Source organism: Prionailurus viverrinus, chromosome B1, assembly GCF_022837055.1.
Source record: "Prionailurus viverrinus isolate Anna chromosome B1, UM_Priviv_1.0, whole genome shotgun sequence".
In the NCBI taxonomy this organism is placed as follows: Eukaryota; Metazoa; Chordata; class Mammalia; order Carnivora; family Felidae; genus Prionailurus; species Prionailurus viverrinus.
This window is the reverse complement of record NC_062564.1, coordinates 72091139-72115109: the sequence shown is the minus strand read 5'-3', so window position 1 is coordinate 72115109 and position 23971 is coordinate 72091139. Positions and strand designations below refer to the sequence as shown.

General features: G+C 38.5%; 1 pseudogene; it reads right to left on the bottom strand.

The window, feature by feature from the left end:
- Positions 1-12451: 12451 nt before the first annotated feature.
- On the bottom strand, positions 12452-22603 carry LOC125164779 (non-histone chromosomal protein HMG-17-like; annotated as a pseudogene).
- Positions 22604-23971: the final 1368 nt, after the last annotated feature.

Below are 23971 nucleotides of genomic sequence, written 5' to 3'. Positions count from 1 at the left end.
ATTATGATGCCTGTAGAGTTGGAGTTTCTGGTTGTGTTCTCTGGTCCTTCCTAATCTTTGTTGCTTTTGTTATGTATGTATGTATGTATGTATGTATTTATATTTTCATCTTTTCTCCCCTCAGAGAGACCCCCTTAAAATTTCTTGCAGGGCTGGTTTAATGGTCACAAACTCCTTTAATTTTTGTTTGTCTGGGAAACTTTTTATCTCTCCTTCTATTTTGAATGACAGCCTTGCTGGATAAAGAATTCTTGGCTGCATATTTTTCTGATTTGGCACATTAAATATATCCTGCCACTCCTTTCTGGCCTGCCAAGTTTCTGTGAATAGGTCTGCTGCATACCTGATCTGTCTTCTTTTGTAGGTTAAGGACTTTTTTTTTCCCTTGCTGCTTTCATGATTCTCTCCTTGCCTGAGTATTTTGTGAGTTTGACTATGATATGCCTTGTTCATGGTCGGTTTTTGTTGAATCTAATGGGAGTCCTTCTATGCTTCCTGAATTTTGATGTCCGTGTCTTTCCCCAGGTTAGGAAAATTTTCTGCCATGATTTGCTCACATAACCCTTCCCTATTTCTCTCTCTTCCTCTTCTGGGGCCCCCTGTGATTCTGATGTTGTTCCTTTTTAATGAGTCACCGATTTCTCTAATTCTTAAATCATGCTCTTTTGCCTTAATCTCCCTTTTTTCCTGCTTCATTATTCTCCATAAGTTTGTCCTATCGCTGATTTTCTGTTCTGCCTCATCTATCCTTGTAGTTGTGGCATCCATCCATGATTGCAGCTCAGTTATAGCATTTTTAATTTCATCCTGACTAGTTTTTACTTCTTTTATCTCCACAGAAAGGGATTCTAGTCTATTTTTGACTCCAGCTAGTATTCTTATTGTCATGATTCTAAATTCTGGTTCAGACATCTTGCTTGTATCTGTGTTGGTTAAATCCCTGGCTGTCGTTTCTTCGTGCTCTTTCTTTTGGAGTGAATTCCTTCGTTTCATCATTTTGAAGGGAGAAAAGGAATTAATGGGGTAGAAAAATTAAAATTATAAAACTTAAAATTAAAAACATTTGAAAATTAAAAAATTAAAAACACACACACACAAAATTGAATAAATAATGCTGGATCCTAGGTGTGTTTTGGTTCTGGGTGTTGAAAGTGGTTTGATTGATTAGAGGAAAAAGGGGGAAAAAAAGAAAAGGAAATCGTTTGAGAATTTGAAAAAAATGAATACACTGATGTAGACTAAAATGAAATGATAGAAGTAAAATAGAATTTGAAGAAAATTACACAAAAGTAAATAATATAGTAAAAAAATTAAAGAAAAGTATTTTTAATAAAAATTAAAAATAAAAATGAATTTTTTCTCTTTCTGTATTTAAGAAAAAGAAAAGAAACAAAAAAAGAAAAACAAAAAAGAAACAAAAAAGAGACAAAATAGGGAAAATCATTTGAAATTTTGAAAAAGTGAATACACTGTAGTAGACTAAAATAAAATGATGGAAGTAAAATATAATTTGAAAAAATATACATAAAAGTAAAAAATATGGTAAAAAAATTGAAGGAAATTTTTTTAATAAAAATTGAAATAAAACTGAAATTTTTCCTTTTCTGTATTCAAGAAAAAGAAGTGAAAAAGAGATAAAAAAAGAAAATTGAATAGATGGACCCGCTAACTGATTGAAATATGGCTGAAATTACTTCATTTTCCCCTAGAAGTCTGACTATGAAACGCTTTATAGTCCATAAACAAATCAGGTGGTGAGACCTGTGTGCTTCAAGAGGAAGGTTGGCCCAGTTGGGCAGGGCTCAGTGTAATGGCTCCGTTCTCCACTAGATGGCGCTGCTAGCCTACTGGGTTGGATTGTTGCAGAGCCTGTAGGTGCGTATACGCATGCATGGGAGAGGTTTCCATGGAGTCACCCAGCTACCCAATCTCTAGTATGGAAACTGTTCTCTATGATCAGCAATCATGCACCCGTCCTCTGTCTTCAGCTTTTGTTCACTCCCGCTTCTTCACTGCCCATGACCAAGCCCCAGGCAGTACCTCTCTCTCCAGCTTTGTCTCAGATGTGGCTATTTTCCCCGGCCCCTTACTTCTGAAGGACTGTGGCTTTGGCCCGCTCCGCCCCTCTGCGGGAGGGTCTCACCGAGCAATGGCCGAATGAGCAGTGGCTGAGTGTCGGCTGCACCCAGGAACGCTTGCCGGACCCTGCTTCTGCCAGTGCCCCGAGACTGCGGCCAGTTGCCAGCCCGCCCCAGAAAAAGTTCGCGAGATAGTATAGCGGCAGCTTTTCACGGATTACGGAAAATCACAACACACATCTAACACCGAGCCGCACCCTTAACGACCCTGTTCCAGCACCAGCGGATGTGGCCGTTTTCTGGGGTCTGCTGGGACCAGGTGGCTTCAACAACCTCTACCAAATGTCCTTACAGCAGTGGAACCGCTTTTCCCTGTGTGGCCCGAGAACCTCCCGGACCCCACTCTGCTCCTGGGGATTCGCCCTTCCCACCAGAGCATCGCCAGGTATCGAGCTGCGGAGTCGCAGCCTTTGCGTTCCCCTTGTTTGCAGTCTTAATGGAATTTAAACCCTCTCCTTTCTCCTTTCTCCCTTTTTAGTTTAGTCCCTGTGGCTGTTTCCAATTTTCCACTTTCTCTCCAGCTGCTTTTGGGGAGGGGTGCTTTTCCCATATTCTCCCCCCCCCCCCCCCCCGCCCAGTCCTCTCTCTGCTCACAAAAGCACCTCCCTTACCGCTCCCCAAGTTCAGCTTTCTGCGCCGCATACCTGCTGAATTCTGTGGTTCAGGTTGTGCAGATTGTTATGTTAATCCTCCAGTCAGTTTTCTAGGTGTGTAAGATGGTTTAGTGTTGGTCTGGCTGTATTTCATGGACGCGAGACACACAGAAAACTTCCATCCTGTTCTGCCATCTTGGCTCCCCCTGGCTTTGTTTTTTAAGGCTAAAATAAATAGTTCCTCCTTTCCTAGATTGGTCCCTTGAGCCCAACACCAAATGGGCACTTACCATATGTTGGGTGGAGGAGAGGAGGGAGCAGTCTCTTCCAGTGGTGGGACCACAAACGAGAATCAAAGAGAATGATACATGGAGACTGGACAAAAAGGGAAGCACAAAAGGACTTTAAAAAGTGGCATTGCATAATTTGTGTTTGGAGGAGACCATACTGTCACTGAGGTAGGGGCTGATTTAGAGAGAGAAGAACCAGATTGAGGGTGGAACTGAGGGGCCTCTGCTAGTTTGTGTACTACTTTATTGTGGTGGCAGGACAGAAGGTTTGCTGAAGACAGATCAAAGTTCAGTGAAGCAATCCTACTGAAAACCATCCAAAAAAATTAGAGCCAAATGTTATGAAAATGTTATGTCAGTTTGATTTGACGATAGAAGTACACATTTTAAAACTTTTACAGTCGAACACCAATTTATATACACACACAAAAATATCTTGCAGAAGGAATTCATTATTTTATTTGGTTTAAATAAATATAGGGGTAAGTCACCAAATGACATGTTCTGTTTTCTGTGTTATTAAAGTTTGTGACATTGTAATAAGAAATATCTATTTCATCTTTGTCCCCTCCCTGTTTCTAAACACAGGACTCCTTGGGGATGGCTGGGTGGCTCAGTTGGTTAAGCTTCTGACTCTTGATTTCGGCCCAGGTCATGGTCTTGCTGTTCGTGAGATCAAGCCCCATGTTGGGCTCTGTGCTCTCAGCATAGAGGCTGTTTGGGATTCTCTCTCTCCATCTCTCTCCGCCCCTCCTCCACCTGTGCTTACAGGCTCTCTCTCTCTCTCTCTCTCTCTCTCTCTCTTTCTCAGAAATAGATAAATAAACATTTAAAAAAAAGGAACTAAAACTCTTGGAATTTCCTGAGCAATGAGAGGACAAAGGTGTCTTTTTTACTTTAATGAGGTGACTTTTGTTTACTTATTTTATTTATTTATTTTAAAATTTTTTAACGTTTATTCATTTTTGAGAGACAGAGAGAGAAAGCATAAGTGGGGAAGGGGCAGAGGGAGGGAGACACAGAATCCGAAGCAGGCTTCAGGCTCTGAGCTGTCAGCACAGGGCCCGACGTGGGGCTTGAACTCACGAATTGTGAGATCGTGACCTGAGCCGAAGTCAGATGCTCAACCGACTGAGACACCCAGGCACCCCTATGAGGTGACTTTTAAATCACACCTAAGGATGGAGGCTGGTGCCAGTGGAGCCAACCATTGATTGGAGGGTTGGAACTTTCAGTCCCACATCTGAGCTCCAAACTCCGGGGAGGGTAAAAGGACAGGAAGCTGAAAAGAATTGCCAAATGGCCAATGATTTAATCAATCATGCCTATGTAATGAAACCTCCATAAAAGCTCAAAAGGACAGGGTTGGTGAACATGAGGACATAAAGGGTGAGTGATGCCATGGGAAAGGGCTTGGGGGCTCCATCCTTCACCTTCACCCACCTTGCTCTCTTCCATTTGACTGTTCCTGAGTTATACCTTTTATAATAAACTGGTAATTTAGTAAGGAAAATATTTCTCTGAGTTTGCATGCTGTTCTAGGAAATCAATAAAACCCAAATAGGAGATTGTAGGAAACTTTGGATCTATAGCCAGTTGGTCATGAACACAGGTGACAATCTAGACTTGCAATTATCCTCTAAAGTGGGGGACAGTCTTGTAGGACTGAGCCCTTAACCTGTGGAATTTGATGCTGTCTCCTAGTAGATAGTGGCGGAGATGAGTTGAATTTTAAGACACCCAGCTGGTTTCATGAGAACTGCTTGGCGGTGTGCAAAAAAAAAAAAAAAAAAATACAAACAAAAACCCACATTGTAAATGGGCGCAGAATTCTTAAAGGGGAAAAGTCACTTACCTGCTTACCCCTAAGTAAATTTCTCTTTTTGCTGTCCTCACTAATGACTCTTAAAAGCTCTAGAGGGCAGCAGAGAATGCTATTTAGAATCTAAGTCTGATAAAGAATTGGAAGGGACACAGTACAGTACCTCTTGGAAGTGCAGTTCACCACCTTGGCTCCCGACTGTCAGTTCTTATGTGCAACCTTGAATGCCTCCCTTCCACTCATCCATCCTCCCCTAGGTTCAAAGGAATGTCATCAAAATAACTATTTCTATCTCATTATAACCGTTTGTGTAGCATGAAACGTATTCACACACATCTTGTTTCAAAATTTCACCCATGTATTTCCTACCAATTCTGTAGGAAGCTGTTTAAATTTATTAAAACAGGCAATTGTGACAGAAGCTATAATTTTGTACAGAAGAATTATAGACAAACTAAGCTGTATTTGTCTCATGTTAAAACCTATTAAATACAAATAAGCAAGTACTATTTATTTACCAGGAGAAAATTAGAAAACCTCTTCTATTGTATTAAAAATGTATTTAAATGATACCTCCTTGCTACTTCTACTATATTGGAGAGAGGAAATAGTGTAGGGTAGATTTTAAAAACCAAACGAAAGCAAAAAACACTGGACAGAAAGTTAAGAATCTGAATCCAGTTCTCATGAGTTTAGCCCTGTGGTTTTAACACATCATTTAACTTCTTAGGATTTAGTTTCCTAATCTTTAAAAAAGGAGTTGAAAAAGATACCTAAAGTTAATGCTTACTCTAAAATTCCATCATTTCTTCAGTAAAAATTCGAGTGGAGTGATGCTATGACTTTGGTGTGGCCCTTTTGGAAATACTTTGATAATCTGTACTAAATGTACTCTCTTAACAGTTAATGAACATTGAGTAGATCAACTGAGCCATTTTAAAGTAACTTCTAAGAAATGAACAAATCCAAGGCAAAGAGTTGATGAGGACTTTTGGCTGCAAGCTAAAATCAGAATGCCTAGATCCTGATTAGTGTATGAAAGTATTAATGTATGTGTTTCTATTAAAAATTGACCTTATATTATTTACCTAATTATGATACCTAAGTTTGAATTCTTTAATAAAGTTTTTTTTTAATTTTGATTCTCTAAAATAAGGGGAGAAAATGTACCTCTATTTTAAGCAGTAATCATTTTGAATAGAAAATTACGTCTTAAAATTAAAGACAGCAAGTGTCAATATTACCTGTAAGGTTTTTAAAATTAGTACTAGGGGCACCTGGGTGGCTCTCAGTTTGTTAAGCGTCTGGCTCTTGATTTCAGCTCATGTCATGATCCCAGGGTCGTGGGGTCGAGCCCCACATAAGTCTCTGCACTGAGCATGGATCCTGCTTGGGATTCTCTGTCTCCCTCTGTCCCTCTCCCCTGCTTACACTCTCTCAATATATATAAAATAAGATAAGATAAGGTAAGATAAGATAAAATAAAAATGTTTAAAATTGTTACCAGTTAAATTTATTGCCCATTGTGTATTAAAATATGAAGCATTTCCCTTAAAAAAAAGAAAAGAACTTCATTACTGAAACTTGGAAACAATCTGTGTCCATCAATGGATGAATGGATAAAGAAAATTGATACATACATACAAATGGAATGTTATTCAGCCCTTAAATAAGAGTAATCCTGGGGCACCTCGGTGGCTCAGTCCTTAAAACGTCCAACTTTGAATCAGGTCATGATCTCACAGTTCATGAGTTCACGCCCTGCATCTGGCCCTGAGCTAACAGTGCAGAGCATGCTTGGGATTCTCTCTTTCTCTGCCTCTTCCCCACTTGTGCTCTCTCTTTCAGAATAAATAAATAAACTTAAAAAGACAGAGAGACAGAGAGAAATCTATTTGTGACAACATGGATAGATTTTGAGGACATTAAGGGCATTACGATAAGTGAAATAAGCCAGACACAGAAAGGCAAATAATGCATGATCCAACTTATGTATAGAATCTACTAAAGTTGAAGTCATAGAAACAGGGAGTAAAATGGTGATTACAAGAGATAGGGTTTGGAGGAAATGGAGGGATGTTGGTCAAAGGTACAAACATAAGAGGAATGAGTTCTGGAGACCTAATATACAGCATGACTACTGTTAAGAATAATAATGTGGGGGCGCCTGGGTGGCGCCGTCGGTTAAGCGTCCGACTTCAGGCAGGTCACGATCTCGCGCTCCGTGAGTTCGAGCCCCGCGTCAGGCTCTGGGCTGATGGCTCAGAGCCTGGAGCCTGTTTCGGATTCTGTGTCTCCCTCTCTCTCTGCCCCTCCCCCGTTCATGCTCTGTCTCTCTCTGTCCCAAAAATAAATAAACGTTGAAAAAAAAAAATTTAAGAATAATAATGTGTTGTATACTTAAAATTTGCCAAGATCTTAAGGGCTGTCACACACATATGCACACACATACACACAAAAGGTAAATATTAGAAGTGATAGATATGTTAATTAGCTTGTGGCAATCTTTTCATAATGTATACATATATACATACATCAAAACATCATCCTGTACGCCTCAAATACATGCAATTTTAATTTAACATTTGTACCTCAGTAAAGCTAGAGAAAATGGTTTTGTCAACTTAAAAAAATAAATTAAAAAAGTTTATAAATACTTTCCCTTTTGTGGTTTTGTGCACCACATGAATAAATTTCAACATAATTTATATATATTCACGAATATAAAACAATCATAAAGTTCTAGGCAACCACAACACGAAAATCTGGGAGTTTAGTTTAAATGTATTAGGACAAATAACAGAATCAAAGGGATTTGGCTCATCTCTGTGTAAAAATCATTACAGTGTAAGGCACAGGCTGAGCCAGCTTCTGGGCAATTGGCACTCTCAGTGGGAAGGGTCACAGTGTTTCCCAGGGAGTAAGGAGTTTGCATCCTGGAATCTGGGACAAGGTGATGTCAGGGCTGAAGAAAATATCAGTCTCAGGAAGTAGGTAGAAACCAAATTTAGGATCTGGCAGGAAAGCCTCGGATCTTAGAGATAGGGGCCGGGAACCTAGAGATCGCGAGGCAGGAAAGATCTGGGAGTTAAACGTGTCTCGGGGTCCAAAGCATTTTAAAAGCAGGGTGCCAATGTGTATGTGCAATGATGGTTTTGAAAAATGTGTGTTTAATGATTTTACATTCTCAATTTTAAATATAGAGCGGGATATAAAATAATAAGGCGGTTATAATTCCTTGATGCATTAGTAGAACTATTTCTGCATCCAAAGCACCGTATCTTTTAAGCTTGTTTAGAAAATTGCAAGGGTGGTCTTTGTCCACATGGCCAAAAAGAAATATAACATCAGATGTAAATTTGAGTCACATTAAAATAGGGAAATTTTAAGTGAAAAAATGTCTGGTAGCCACACTTCAAAAAGAAGAAAGAAACAGGGTGCAACAATTTTAATAATATGTTTTATGTAACCAAATATATACAAAATATTATCATCTCAATATGTAGTCCATATACAATATTATTAATGAAGCATTTTATATTCTTTATATCTTCCTGAAATTTTGAAATCCAGTGTGTGTTTTATACTCGCAGTACATCTCAATTCAGACTAGTGTTAAAATTTTATATGTTAAATATTTTAAGAGTCTATTTGAGCAGCACCTGGGTGGCTCAGGCTGTTGGGCATCTGACTCTTGATTTCAGTTCAGGTCATGATCTCGCAGTTGGTGAGTTCAAGATGGTGCGGAGCCTGCTTGGGATTCTTTCCCTCTCCTCTCTCTACTCCTCCCTGTCTCTCAAAATAAATAAACTTAAAAAAAAATTTTTAAGAGTTTATTTGAGCAAAAAACCATTCCAAGTGGGCAGTACTATACTGGGAGTGGTTAGGAACACTCCACTGACTGGGATATCAGGGAGAGACTTTTCTAGAAAAAAGGTGGAAACAAAGTAAGGAAAATTTTGAATGGCTAATAGTTTAAAGTATAGATGGCTGTTTGTGATTGGTTGTCTTTGGGTTTCAATTTCATAACCCTGAGGCATTTTCAGGCTTAGATTTTGGGTTGCTTATGTAGACTTACATGGCCTTAGAGCCACATCAGTCTAATGACCTCCTCATTTGGTTAATTTAACACCAGCCCTGCGTGCCTTGGTGGCTCAGTCGGTTGAGCATCTGACTTTGGTCAGGTCATGATCTTGCAGTTTGTGAGTTTGAGTCCCGCTTCGGGCTCTGTGCTGACCGCTCAGAGCCTGGACCCTGCTCCCGATGTTTGTCTCCTTCTCTTTCTGCTACCCCCTCCCCCCCACCAAATAAACATTAAAAAAAAATTTAAAACAAACAAATAAAAAACACCAGCCACTTTTCAAATGTTCGATGGTCACTCAAAGCTGATGGCAATTATCAGACAGTTCAGGTCTAGCTACACAGAATACTGACTGCATCTTCTATAAAAAGTGAATAGTCATATGAAATATTTTATTGTTTTGTTTCTTCCTTGCCAGCACGTTGAATAGTACCTTGTTATTTATAAAAACAAAACAGGGGGCTCCTGGATGGCTCAGTCATTTAAGCATCTGACTCTTGATTTTGGCTAAGAATACGATTTCATGGTTGGTGAGTCTGAGCCCCACGTAGGGGGGAACCTAAAAGTGGGGAACCTACTTAGGATTCTCTCTCTCCTTCTCTCTCTGCCCTGTCCCTGCTCTCCCTCTCTCAAACTAAATAAATAATATAAAAAATGTAAAAATATAAGAACAAAACAAGAAAAGTAGCTGAGTAGTTGAAAGTGAAAGTAGTCATGTGATAAAGAAAAAAGTATATGTATGCTTATACTTCCTATTTTAATTTATAATATGCAGTTTTGAATAGAGCTTTTTCTTTTAAACTTAAACACTCTGTGTACTACAACATAATAGAAATGGTGATAAGAAGAGTAATGAAGGAAAATGAGTTCTATCTGAGAGATTCTTAGAAAAATATTTAAGGAAAGAGAAATTGGACCTTTTCATAAGTTGCTAACATTAGCAACTTAATGTTAAAATATTATAAAGATTATAAGGAACCTTGCATTTCCACTTGACAATTCTTTTGCAAGTTTTGCGAAAGAAGCAATTATAAAGTACTAAGCAGCACCTATTATCTTTTGACAAAGACTATAAAAATCTAGTTTATCATTCAGTTACCACCCACGTTCCATTTCTCCTCTTCATTTGTATTCTTGTTAAATGCTGCTCTTTCCCTGTCAACGGAGCCTATTTTTAACACCTGACAGGAGTATTATCAAAGTACTAACTGAAAATGAATAATGCAAAAGATAACTACTAGCAGTTTTGCACACCTGTGGACACATGAGCAATTTTTACTTCACTTGTGCTCAATAAAATCCCCTGAAAGGTAGGAGTTCTTCAGATTTCAGTGGGAGAAAATATGCCTATCATACGGAGCTCATGCTCTCCTCTTTCGTGCTAAAAAGGTGTTCCTGGGGCGCCTGGGTGGCGCAGTCGGTTAAGCGTCCGACTTCAGCCAGGTCACGATCTCGCGGTCCGGGAGTTCGAGCCCCGCGTCAGGCTCTGGGCTGATGGCTCAGAGCCTGGAGCCTGTTTCCGATTCTGTGTCTCCCTCTCTCTCTGCCCCTCCCCCGTTCATGCTCTGTCTCTCTCTGTCCCAAAAATAAATAAACGTTGAAAAGGTGTTCCTGATTTATAAACTTTTGGGGATTTAAAGCTGTTTATATATAGCTCATTGCATTTGTTAACATGTAAATCCCTTTTAAAAGTTCTTTTAAAAATAGCGTTAAAACTGTAATAAAAGTTACAAAATTCTTTCAGCATACGTTTCTTTAAATGTTGTACTGCACTGTAACAGTTATTTGAACTTGGCATGAAAAAGTTGAACAAAGAGGTGATCGGAATCCCTGCAGCCCCTCAAACTCACACACAAAAAAATCTACACTACCAATGGCATTTGGGGAGCAATACTACAGTCACTGGGTACCTCATGTGCCCAACACCATTTTGAACATTTTCATGCGTTTAATCCTTAGAGCAACCCATTGGTAAATACTCTTATTATTACCTCCATTTATTTTATTTTATTTTATTTTATTTTATTTTATTTTATTTTATTTTATTTTATTTTTTCATTTTATTTTTATTTTTAATTTTATTTTAATTTAATTTAATTTAATTTAATTTAATTTAATTTTATACTTTCAAACTGTATCCAGCTTTATTAAAGATGCTTTTCATAAACAATCATGGTATTTCAGGCAGGGCATAGGGAGACAACCGCTAACAGCATACAACAACTTTTGGGTTGCCTGTGTGGGTCAGTCGGTTAAGCATCTAATTCTTGATTTCAGCTCAGGTTATGATCTGACAGTTTCTTGAGTTCGAGCCCCACGTGGGTTCTATGCTGACAGCGTGGAGCCTGCTTGAGATTCTTTCTCTGCAACTCTCTTACTTACATTCTCTCTGTCTGTCTCAAAATAAATATGCTTAAACACACACACACACACACACACACACACACACACACACACACACCAGTACACAACAACTTTCAAATTCCCTTCTTCAATGGACTACCAAAATCAGAAAGCCTCTATGAAACCCACTGAAGTCTTCATTTGGTGTTCTGAACATCAAAGTGAAGGTTGACATTTCACATGTAACATGTTGTTTAACCACTTTTCACAAGTGGGCCCTGACTCAGGAAGTGAAATGACAATGGCAGAATTACCAAGATCCACAAGCTAAAAAAGAAATGGTTTTAAGAGATGCCATCTCCGTGGTGACACTGCAAAGTCCAGATTGCCTAGTGTGCTGGGGACCACTTCCTGGGCTCAGGTTCCAACGGGTCTTTGGGTTTAAGGGAGTCAAGTCTATGGTGAAGGCAGAAAGGAAAAAGAAGTCATAAAAAATTGAGGAGGAAAGCTGGTAAACGCAAGTAAAAAGGACCAGCCAGATGTCTGAGGCTGGACACTCCCCTTGCATGCTTTTGGCTTCTGCAATCTTGTTTGCCTCTTACATCAGCCAGCAGCCAGGAACCGGAAGCTTGACTATACTAGTCCTGCCCAACCCAGAAGCAAATATAATAACAGATCAGTAAAACCCGAGCCAGAGGCTAGGCCTTTAAAGGTAACTCTGCCGGCCAGCAGCGGTGCGAAATAAACAGTCTTTTCTGATTTCCTGAGTGTGTGCTTCTTGTCCCTTCCTGGGCACCAGGTATTTGCTGTAACAAAATGAATTTCAGTTTTTCCACACCACAAGTGTTTGTGCCAAGGTGGCTAATGTGTGTCAACATCAAGGAATCCCCCATTCCTGGGAACCAAGAGAAAGTTTCTCAAAACTATAAGGCAAAGGTGTTTCACCCCTGTATCAATCCAGCTTCGGAAATATTCTATTAGTGACATGGGCCCTTTCCCCAAACAAAATGAAGCTTTCTGTATACTACCAATATAGTTCAAAAAAAAAAAAAAAAAAAAAAGAGAGAGAGAGAAAGGAAGGAAGGAAGGAAGGAAGAAGGAAAAAGAAAATCCTGCATTTTTATAAAACTTGATGAAAAATAGCATTTCACCAGGAGTAAACAGTTGTCAAAAATGCACACACTTCACTTGGCGTCTCCAGGACCCTCACCTCCCTGTGCCTGGTCTGTTTGGGCATCTCTGTTTTCCGCAGGGTTGTTCCCATCCTCACCAGTATTTGCTTTTCCCTTTTCCTCTTTGGGTACCTTCTCTCCTTTCTTCACAGGGGTCTTTTGAGGGCTGGGCTCTGGCTTTGGAGGCACAGAGAGCCTGCAGACCTTTTCTGTGGCTCATCCTTCACCTTGGCTTTCCTTCTGCTAGCATCCCCTTCAACGATTCTCTTAGGTATGGTGGTCGTGACAGGGGGATGTAAATGCTGGTTGGGGGGATGCAGTGGCCCTCGGTTTTAGCCCATCCAGGGTCGTTCTTGCCTCTTCTTCACACAGCTCCACCTCCATTTTACTTAAAAGGAAATGGAGCACATAAAGTTTGGGTAATTTGCCAAAAGTCAAACAGAGAGTGAGTGGGAGAGCTAATAATTATACATGGCAACTAGGTGCCAGAACCTTCGCTTCTAGGCAGAATGTTCTGATGCCTAACATATTATAGGCAAGCAAAGCAGTTGGCAAGGGGTGAGCTTCTGATGAGAGTTTTAACATTAGATTATTATCTGTCAAGTGATAAAGTTCTAGTTGGACAAGTGTGCAAGAAGTGTGGGGGAGATATGACCGGTGGTTTTAGCCCTATACCTTATGACTAATACTGAAAGGCAGGATTTGGAGGGCTGGGGCACAGGCAGGTGACAAAAGCAGGTCCAGAGAAAGAACACGTGATAAAATGCAGTGTAGGTCACAAAGCAGCAATCATAAGGATAGAACAAGAGGATCATATATGTAGTAGGAGAGATGTCGTGATAGCGATCAGGCCTTCTAAGTATGAAAGGCTTATGGTCTGCCTGAAAACCAGATTTGCCTCAAGTTTTCAGGTTGTGGGACTGTTTAATTCCAATAGTATGCTTTGATGGGCCATAAAAGTAAGGATAGAAAGTCATTTACTGTACCTTTCCATTAAGGCATTTTCTAAGAGTGCAGACTCCTTGGATGTGGAGGGAACCCTCCGAACGTGGCCAACCTCGCTGTCATGCTCCTCGCCTCTATCGACTAGCAGCTTCATTTTATCTGTAGCAGTTGTTGACTAAAAGAACTTTTACTGACTTTCCTTCTCAAGTCTTCTAACAAGGTCTGCCAGAAATACAGGAGACCCTGGTTTCCCATCCTAGTTTAGGTCTGTGCTTCCATTGTACCTGGGCATAATCCACTGCCATTCTTCTGTCTGATAAAATTTTGATGGCTTGTTCTCTTGTCAAATAGATTATGAAACAATGCATGTCCAAGACTGCATCTCCATCCACTCAAATCCCCAGCAGCCAGGCTAGAGCTTTGCCAGACGGCAGGAGTTCAGGATTGTCGATGTCCTTCTTCCAGGGGCGCCTGGGTGGCTCAGTCAGTGAAACATCTGACTCTTGGTTTGGGTTCAGGTCATGATCTCTCATTCATGGGATCGAGCCCCACGTTGGACTCTGCTTGGGATTCTCTCTCTCTCCCCTCTCTCTCTGCCCCTCCCTCCACCTACTTCTCTCAAAATGAATAAATAATCTTTAAAAATAAATGATGTCCTTCCAAATACTAGAGAATCTACTGGGGAGGAAGAATGATATTTGCGCAGTTTCTAAAGCATCTGTGTTTTCCACTTAGCAGTTTGTTCTTTGTGCTGACTGTGGAGTTATTTATTGAAACAGCCTTCTCTTCACATACACATGCACATGGATGGTTAGTACCAACTTGCAGTTTGAACAAAGCTTCACTGAAGATATGAGGGAAGAGATCAGATGGGAATAGCTGCAAAACAAAAAAACAAAAAAAACAAAAAAATGTAACATTAAAGTTCATTATTATTATTCTCAGGTATCTGAATTTCACTGATTATACTCAAGCACAGCAATCCAGCATTAGTCAAAAGACCACTCAGAATCTCTGCCTTCTTGTCTCTTTGCCAGCTTCTGGTGTCACCAATTCTCTGTTGACCACCTGGAGGAATTGTCTATTTCCTTTTATTAATCTCGGCGGAGGGCGGGGGCGGGGGGCTGGGGGAGTAGGAAGGATGACAATTTATTATTATTTTAAGGGAAAAATTTTAAATTGTTAGCAGTTATCCTTGCTATCAGATAAAATATTGTTGATATATATGAACAGATCTCATCATTCATTCAAGGGTATATGCGTATTTTCTTCTAAATGGTGCCATCAAAAGAAGACTTGATTAGCAAAAGACATATATGATGGATTTATTTTCATATAGCTCCAATAAATATACTCAATTTGACTACTGCAGTAAAATGCTATTATTAGAGCATAAGTATTTTATAATCCATTTTATTCATTTAAATTAACCTAGATTTCCCCATATATACCTTCCACTCTCCCCACTGGCACAAGTGTGTGTGACTGTGTGTATATGTGAGTACATGTATCTTAGAGAATTTAGAAGATGATATTAGCCAGATTTAAAACAGTAATTATATGTATGTAAAGAAAACTGACTCACACTTAGATATAAAAATTTGGATTTTAATTTTTTTTTCAACGTTTATTTATTTTTGGGACAGAGAGAGGCAGAGCACGAACAGGGGAGGGGCAGAGAGAGAGGGAGACACAGAATCGGAAACAGGCTCCAGGCTCCAAGCCATCAGCCCAGAGCCTGACGCGGGGCTCGAACTCACGGAGCGCGAGATCGTGACCTGGCTGAAGTCGGACGCTTAACCGACTGCGCCACCCAGGCGCCCCCAAAATTTGGATTTTAAAATCTTGAAACTTTAACTGGATATTCCTTGACTTTTTTTATTTTTCTTTAAACAGAACCAAAACTAGTAACAGCCTTATTTACTTGTTTCTGTAACTCCCTAATAATATACACATTTTGCTTTTTCATACGGTTGTAAGAGAAAAAAATGGAAAAAGATGCCAACACTTCTCGATCTGTGGGCTTGAAATAAGAGAAATGCCAGGCAAGTCCTGCACTCACTGCTGTCAAGGTGCTGGCTTTCAGTGTTAAAATTCATCCTTGAAGCTCAATGAAGATCTCACAAAAGGCTCACTGCTTAGCTCTTGCAATAGTGCTGATTCAAAGGTTTATTCAACTTTTGTTGCTATATTTTCCCTTTTGTTTTAAAGGAATTTTAAATTAGATAAAATTTGTGTTGCATCGTAAATCTATATTTAACAAAAAGGCAAAGTCTTAACAAGTTTCTAAAACTTTCAAAAATATGAGATCCCAACAATTTTGCTAAATAATTAGCACTTCAATCAGTATTTTGTATATATAAAATATTTTATTGTCTTCAACCTTTTCTTTTTGTCAAAAGAAGAAAAATTACTCTGACCTTCATTCTAGAACTAAAGCATCTATTAAGTTATTTCGGAAATTTAATCACCCAATATTTTTCTCAAAATTTTTAAATGTCATGACCTGGTTTGCCCATTTACTTTTCTTTTTTCCCCTGGTAATTTTTTTCAGATGTTTGCCATAAGCAGCAACTACTTTAAGTGAAAAGAAAACAAATCTTTCTCCTGGTTCTCACTCAGTAATTTGGGAATTACACATTATTTATATGGGATTGTATATCTTTGTCTACATTTTAATGACTGAATTCAAATAGATTTTTCAATTACTATCTACTGTATTATTTTAATCACTCAAAAATCATCAAATTGTTAAAAATCATTTCTAAAATGTTGCTCCTTATTAAAGCACAAGTTAAGCTAAATAACAGCAAAAGTATCAACACTTTAACATCATTAACATCAAATAATATTTCCATAATGGAAAAGTACCATTCTCCAGGCATAAATTATTTATGTGGCCAAACTTGACCGAAAACAAATATCGTCATGACACTGAAATAGGAAATCTTTATTTGTTCTTCCACTGTGAGGCATGATCTATTGGGGGTCACCAACATAAGTGTCCACAAAATAACATTTCTTTACTAATGGACTACCAAAATATCCCCAACTCCCAACGTTGTAATGTATGTATATTTCTCTTCATGTTTTTATGTGTGAATTCTTCCCTTGGGAGATTATACACATGAACAGACACACACTTGTATGTATGTATGTATATATATATAGAGAGAGAGAGATAGATATACACACACACTTTTGGAAGAAATACTTATGTATTTACTTTTTGAGATTTTTATATATGATGCATGTGATACGATATATACATAATATGAATACATAACATACTGCATAATGTTAAATATATATTATATATAATATGTATTTATGTTTTCAATAGTAAAATTTCTGGGTCCTAATTAATGTGTAAATTTAATCTGCATACTACTTGCATAGAATCTGTCAACATTACTATTGGCATTGCATGGAGATTCCCATATTCTGTTGGTATCATACAGCCTATTTTTCCTTTTGATCTGCAACCACAATCTAACCACTCCGTTCAAGAAACGATAGTGTCTCTTCCTCAATTTGCTGCAGGGCAAAGATCAATTACCTTAGAGAAGAATTTAAGGATTCCTATAATCTAATCACTTCTTTTATTCAAAAGGATTTCTAGTTCAACTTGATGTCCTTTCCACTCTCTCTAAACTAATCTCCTTGATGTTTTGCAAACACACTGTACAAATCTACAGCTGTAAGGTTTTGTTTCAAGCTTCTATGCTGAAGACCTTGCCTTCTCTCTGTTTATCCAAGTTCTACCAATCTGATCTGCAGGATTCAACTCTGTTTAGATATCTCCAAAACTGTGAATAGTTATTTCTCTTCACCTTTTCTGAACTTTTTTTTCAATAAGCTTTCTGAAACTTAACAGTGTATTAGTATAGATGTATATATGCCATGTTATTAATATATATGTACATATAATCATGTATTAGTTTTCTTTTCTCTCTGTCTCTTAAAACAAGAATGATTTAGTGGATTTTGTTGTAGGAAAGCTCCCTTTAGGCTCAGGAAGATAAAGGAGTTGAAGGAGATTTTAATTTACTTTTAACAGAGACAGAAATTCTGCCAGTGCCTTAGAGAGATGTGCTAATTTATTGAGGACCTCCAAATGGTCACTGACAGAGTTCATATTTAATTGAATGGTACACTGTGTTTTGGTAACATGAAAATTTTTAATTCATTTAATACTCAATCTCCATGAGTATGACATCAGGGGGGAATTTTGGCTTAACTTCTGAAAATACAGCCTCATCCTGGGATCATTGTCTACTCAAGTTTCATTTACCTTTCAATCCATAATTAAAACTCTAAATCTTTTATTGTAACGTACAACTGCAGTGGAGAGATGAAAAATCGTCTTTCCATACCGTATCTCAGTTAATATTATCATGTTATTTATCAAACCGTCCCCAAAAGATTTCTTTCTATATAAAAATGCATCCCCTGCTACAAAAACAGTTACCAGAGGCCACTGCTCACTAAACTTCAGGTTCCATCTGGGATAAGAGGAGCAAAATTCTAGAAGCAAATTTCCAACAACATAGGTTTTCAGGTATCACTTTGAAGCTCTGACCATTTTCCTCCCCAACAATCTGACATCTACCTCCTGAGCAATTGGATGTACCATGGGGAAGGTTCTTTGTTGATTCATGGCATTTTGGAGAGGAAATAGCACTGATATATACATATGTGTGCTCTTACCAGAAACATGTCATATTTTAAACTGTACAGGGTTTCCACAAATGTATTCCTCTAGCCTGAGTCTTCTCTGTATGAATATGATAAACATGGCTTGAAAAGCAAAACCCAAAAGATGATTCCTACTTGCTCATTTTGCAGGCAGTTTACCAAGGGCTGCCAATTAATATCTTTTCTTCAAATACCTCAAATAGCTCTATTGGGTCAACTTTATAGTTTGGCTTCAGGTCATTTTTCTGTCTCAGAGGAAAAGCACATCAGCATGAATCATGACCCATGACCATACCTGAAAGAATTAAGAGTACTAGGTCTCTCGTTCTGAGCCCCTCTCTCTGGAACAGAATGACAGTATTCTTTCCCAAGGTTATTTGTCATTTATGTGCTCCTTTTCCATATTCCACAGCTTCTGCCTATCTGTTTTTCACCTGGAGACTTGACCTCTCTAGGCTATAGTTTCATATGCAGCCATGCCATCAACCCCTCACAGGCAAGTAGCAAAAATCTTAGTGTTCCTTTCGTCCATTCCCAATAAAGTGTACTGTTAGAAAGGGAAAGATTAGGGGACTGTCACTACACAGGCAGTGGGCCAGGGCTTCCAATTATTCCCAGGTGAGCCACATAGTGTGGAATCTTCATTCAGTCTATTTTTCCCCTTAGAAATATTTATACTTTCAGAGAAATTGATATTATGGCATTGATTGTTTGCATGGTGGCTCTTCCCTCTTCCAGAACATACAAGTGCAGTCCTCGACCTGGTACAGCTAGACACAGTAGAATAAGAAAGATATTTTTAAAGTGAGAAAGTCAGATAGTATGTGCTTGCATCATCCTCCAACATTCATTCTCATCCCCATATTCTTTACAAAGAATGCTTTGCAAAGGTGCTCCTCCACTATCCCTCATATTCAGATAAAATCTGAATTTACTCATGAGTCGGATCAGCTTTTCATACCTCTATCATACTCTTTCCATTTTTAATAAAGGTTTTGATTCCAGTTTGAGGATGGTAGGAGATATATTAAGTCCATATGATGTTAAGCTTCTTATCTCATTTTGCCACATTAGCAGCAATGACATGTCTCCTTGATCTGTGAAATGCAGTTGGTAGAATCAAACAGAAACACAATCTGTTGTTCCAAATCTGTGAGGGGATTGACTTCAGTCAAAGGGTAATAAAGCCCAAAGTAGTAATCATGCCTATTCCAGTCAGAACCTATTTGAAGTCACATGGGGTCACTGGTAAGAGTTCCCCTAACCTATCTGCTAGCTATTGTCCTTGAGAATCTTACCCAAAGCCTTGTAATCTTTTCCTCTTGGCATTCTGGGAAGTGTTTTATACAGGAGAAAAGAATGTCACTTTTATACCCATCATTGAATAGTTTAAACATCTCTGTATTCTTATATTTCATATACCAAGTAGCCAGCTTCAGGGGCCAGAACAAGCCTCAGACTTTGCATTGCAAATTCCTTTTGAATCAGCCACTAGGCTTTTCCCAGATGGACATCTACATGACCCATTTAGATTTTTCTTCAGAATTCTTACAGAGATTTCTAAAATTTCATTCTCCATAGAGAGATATTCCTTTTTTTTTATGTTATCAAGCTTTTATTTTTTTTTATATGAAATTTTTTGACAAATTGGTTTCCATACAACACCCAGTGCTCATCCCAAAAGGTGCCCTCCTCAATACCCATCACCCACGCTCCCCTACCTCCCACCCCCCATCAACCCTCAGTTTGTTCTCAGTTTTTAAGAGTCTCTTATGCTTTGGCTCTCTCCCACTCTAACCTCTTTTTTTTTTTTTCCTTCCCCTCCCCCATGGGTTCTTGTTAAGTTTCTCAGGATCCACATAAGAGTGAAACCATATGGTATCTGTCTTTCTCTGTATGGCTTATTTCACTTAGCATCACACTCTCCAGTTCCATCCACGTTGCTACAAAAGGCCATATTTCATTTTTTCTCATTGCCACGTAGAATTCCATTGTGTATATAAACCACAATTTCTTTATCCATTCATCAGTTGATGGACATTTAGGCTCTTTCCATAATTTGGCTATTGTTGAGAGTGCTGCTATAAACATTGGGGTACAAGTGCCCCTATGCATCAGTACTCCTGTATCCCTTGGGTAAATTCCTAGCAGTGCTATTGCTGGGTCATAGGGTAGGTCTATTTTTAATTTTCTGAGGAACCTCCACACTGCTTTCCAGAGCGGCTGCACCACTTTGCATTCCCACCAACAGTGCAAGAGGGTTCCCATTTCTCCACATCCTCTCCAGCATCTATAGTCTCCTGATTTGTTCATTTTGGCCACTCTGACTGGCATGAGGTGATACCTGAGTGTGGTTTTGATTTGTATTTCCCTGATAAGGAGCGACGCTGAACATCTTTTCATGTGCCTGTTGGCCATCCGGATGTCTTCTTTCCATAGAGAGATATTCCTAATTGTCCTAATTGAAGGCTCATTTGATTGGACACACAGCAAGGCTATTGACAAATTCCAATTGTCTATGAATATCCAAATGTTATTCTGGTGGTGGGAGTCCCATGCTTCAGTATCCCCAAGTATAATGTCTTCTATTATGTCCATTGTGTGGACTTACTGTGCCTTCTTCAGCCAAAGATTTATCATTCACAGGGTGAATGAGGGCTCATTTCTAAACTGACTTACATCTTTCAGTGAAGAATTTTCCATCAATACACCAAGAAGCTTGTTTTGTTTAAACAGAGAGGAAATAATGATGTTTGGGCCATTCAGTAATAGGAACTCCCCATTTTGGGGATTTTGTCATGGCCCTAAATGCACAACTACAACCTGTTCTTGGATGCAATATATTCCCACCCTTCCCTTCCTTCAGAGCTGCCACTGAACATGCTTCTGTAAAGACCATTTCCATTTTATCATACAGTCCTTCTGAATTGTTCTGTCTTTATTGGATGACGTCTCTGACGTTGCAGCTGAATTGGGGCTTAGAATTATTTGATGTGGTTCTGTCTCCACTAAAGCCTGGTAACAGATCAATGATTGACTCCTATGAGGATCATCTGTAGTTGCTGCATTCAGCAACTTGCAACCCTAAACTTCCACTATTTTATGCTGAGATGCAATATTAGGCTTCTGTCAGGGAGACAATAATCTTCATACATCTATTTGACAATATTTTCAAAATTATCTGTGCTTTTTTTAAAGTTAAAATATTAACTGTGGATGAAAATAGGGTAATTCTAAAGGTTCTCACTTAGCATGACAAAATGGAGCAAAAGGTTAAATTGACTTATTTAAGCTACAAGCCATTAATGGCAAAGCCCTCTATTTTATACAATAAGTGCATTCCATTATGGTAAGTGCATTCCATTCCTATCAGGTATAGGCAATGCCACAACAAGATGTTTTTGTTTTTCTTTTTTGCTCTCCAATGTGCAATTTCTTATTAATACTTATGTCATCCACTGCAGCACCAATGCAACCTCCAAGTTGTTCTTTCAACTTCTGGATATTGCCCTACATAGCTTCAAGTTCCTATGTGACCTTGTCCCCTTTCAATAGGAGGGCTATGTAAAAGGCCCAAACATTTATTGATATCCACTATTATTGGCCTCAGGGTTGTATCACTGGAGGGTTTGCTGGTTATTATGTCACAAGCCTAGAGTTCTTTGCACCCACAATATTTCAAATGCTTCAGAACTATTCCATTTTTCTGTAGGTGCACAGACTCTGTATTTCCATCTTCATCAATTCCCAAAGAGGTAACATTTAAAGTTCTGCAATTGTATGTTTAATTATATTTACATTTAAAACATTTGGGATTGTGTATTTAAAATTCTGAGATTTTTTGTTTGGATGCTGAACATGGCAACCAACCAAAATTAATATCCATCCTGAATAGTCTCCTCCATTCCACTGTGTTTACCATTCCATTATTTGTCTCTTGATCATTTAAGCAAAGAAATGAAGAAAGCAAGGATTCATTTGCAATTGATGGTACTTTTCAGCCAAGTGGTCCAACTGTCCTCTGGCCTGTTACTGTATAATACTGAGATGGTACATTTGTAATAAAGGCCTAAATAAGTAGCCTCACAGGGCACCTGGATGGGTCAGTCACTTAAGCGTCCCACTTTGGCTCAGGTCATGGTCTCACGTTTTGGGATTTCAAGCCCCACATTGACTCTGCTGTCAGTGCGGAGTCCATCAGATCCTCTGTCCCCCTCTGTCTGCCCCTCCCTTCACTTGCTCTCTCTTTCTCTCTCAAAACTAAATGAACATTAAAACAAAATAGCCTCATAGTACACTATGTTTCCAAGTTCCCAAAAGAGCTTTGAGCAGAAATGAGGCCCATTTTGTTTGCATGTTTGTTTCATATATCAGTCTCGATTTTACCTTGTGTTTCATTTTCCTTTCCCTTTCCTCATCAGTAATTTCACTTTTACAAGAGTGATTAACAGACACAGCAGCCTCCTCTTTTCTATCATTTCCCGTTTCATTCATCTTCTTTATTTCAATCAATTTTGCCATTTTTCCAGAGGTCAAAGCTATATCAGGCAAAGTCTATGGATGAGATTGGTCTCTGCTTAATCTGTTTTAGAGCTTTTGTTACTTTTAACCAAGGGTAAGATGACAACCCTTAGGCATCAAAATCTCATGACATCCATAATACCTATTGTTTTCCCAAAGTAATTCTGACCTATTGATTTAGGGGTCCAAAAGCTACTCCTTATACTGCTTGTGTTGCTCAATTCTCTTTACTGACTCTATGGTCTAGGGTCTCGGAGCTTAAGTCTCAATTACGGGAAGTGAGGCTTACATTCTGAGAAGTTCTGTTCTTAATCAGTTGCTTCTTTTATTACAACAATCCTTATGTAATTTCTTTTAAACAGTATATATTTGTAATGTTTAAAGCATAGGAATATCGGAAGGTAAGTTAGTAAAGGTCATGTGAAATACTTAAAATTTGTTATAATTCAGGATTCCTCAAGTCCAAAACATAGGAGTTATCTCAATTATATTTTGTGACTTTCTCACTTTTTGTTAGGCATAGAATAATGTTTGTGGAGTTTTTCCTGATGGATTCAAATCAGTTAAATATTTTTTCAATGTGTTGAAAAAGAGTAAGAATAGTATCTCCTTGGTTTCACTTAACAAATTTGAATAAGTAGAGGAGAAAAGAATTGCAATACAAGAAGTAAGAAGCTGTCCTGCAGTAAGCCTGAGATTCAGTCACACTAATATTAGCACAACAAATGATTTTTCACAACGGTCACAAAAACAAAAACAAACAAACAAACAAAAACTCATGGCTTTGCAGCCAAATATTTTATGCTAGATTTTGGTCCACAGGGCAGAGAAATGAGTTACTTTTCACACTGCAGTACCATCAGTCCTATATTTTCTGTTTATTGGTTTATTTACCTTATTTATTTCTTATTTCTTATTTTATTTCTTGTTTGTTTATTACCTTATATATTTCTCCACTTCTCAATCCCCTTTCCACTATAGGCAATCTTTCTGATGTGTTTTTATGTAAATATTTAATGTGATATTTTTGTTTACTTTTTAAATATGTGTTCTCTTAAAGACATACTTGCTCTGTGTGCATGCATATTCAATTTACATAAACTATTGCATTATAGAGTTTGGGAGTCATATATATATGTTATATATATGTTATATAAATTATAATATATATGTTATATGTATATATATGCTAAGTTTATTTATTTTGAGAGAAAGAGAGAGACACTGGGGGAAGGCAGAGAGGGAGGGAGAGAGAGAATCCCAGAATCGCCATGCTGTCAGTGTGCAGCCCGACGTAGGGTTGGATCTCACAAACCTTGAGATCACAACCAGAGCCAAAATCAAGTCAGATGTATAACCAACTGAGCC